This window comes from Cicer arietinum, chromosome 2 (assembly GCF_000331145.2).
Source record: "Cicer arietinum cultivar CDC Frontier isolate Library 1 chromosome 2, Cicar.CDCFrontier_v2.0, whole genome shotgun sequence".
Taxonomy (NCBI): domain Eukaryota; kingdom Viridiplantae; phylum Streptophyta; class Magnoliopsida; order Fabales; family Fabaceae; genus Cicer; species Cicer arietinum.
In genome coordinates this window covers 26,485,133-26,486,049 of record NC_021161.2, presented here as the reverse complement: position 1 = coordinate 26,486,049, position 917 = coordinate 26,485,133, and positions in this window count along the sequence as shown.

The following is a 917-nucleotide window of genomic DNA, read 5'->3' as shown; positions in this document are numbered from 1 at the left end:
TTCAAAGATAGGTGATCAAATATATTCATACAAAAATCAATGATCTTTCTATGAAAGAAATCACGAACATCATGTCTTACATGTCAAAATTATTTGGAGATTGATTAGAGAACATTCTGGCTATTCCTTATTAAAGACAAAGTTAAGACATATCATTTTCCACAGTTCAAACCACAAGTTAAAGAGTATCAAGACTACTCAAATCAATAGTCAAGCCCAAAACTCGAGCTGAAGGGTCAAAGGAGGAAAACAACCTCCAGATTGATCTCCATATTTATGAGCTGTGAGCAAGGACAACAAGGACACAAGTACATTGTTTATTGCATCCTTTTGTAGAAAGTCTTGCATGCTTTTGAGCCAAAAGACTAACATTTCACAACTCAATCAATGACTCATCCACATTCTCCATAAAACTTAAAAGCAAGAACGTTTTAATTTTACCAAAAGACATTATGGACCAAATAGCACATGTGATTAATATACTTCAATCTAATCTAACAGTTAGCGAAGGTTCAATAACGATAATATTGAGCCTTTTCAATTCTCTCCTCATCTATTAAAGGAATATCAAGGAGAAGAAAAAGGAAAAAAGTTTGAAAGGAAATCCTTCCATACTTAAACATTCATACTTAAGCAACAAAGCTATTCACTTAAGCAAAACTCCATCTCTCTCATTATATTCAAGGATCACTTTATTAGGTTATTGCTAAACAAAGATACCTTATTGTGTAATATTTTTATACTTATTTATTTTTCACTCATTGATCACATATCAACTAAAACTAATTGATCCGTTGTCGCACACGGGTCAAATACAATTGATAAAATGTAAATAGAGGTAATAACTTGAATCCTTTCGCAAGGACTTCTGATATAATAATAATAATAATAATAATAATAATAATAATAATAATAAT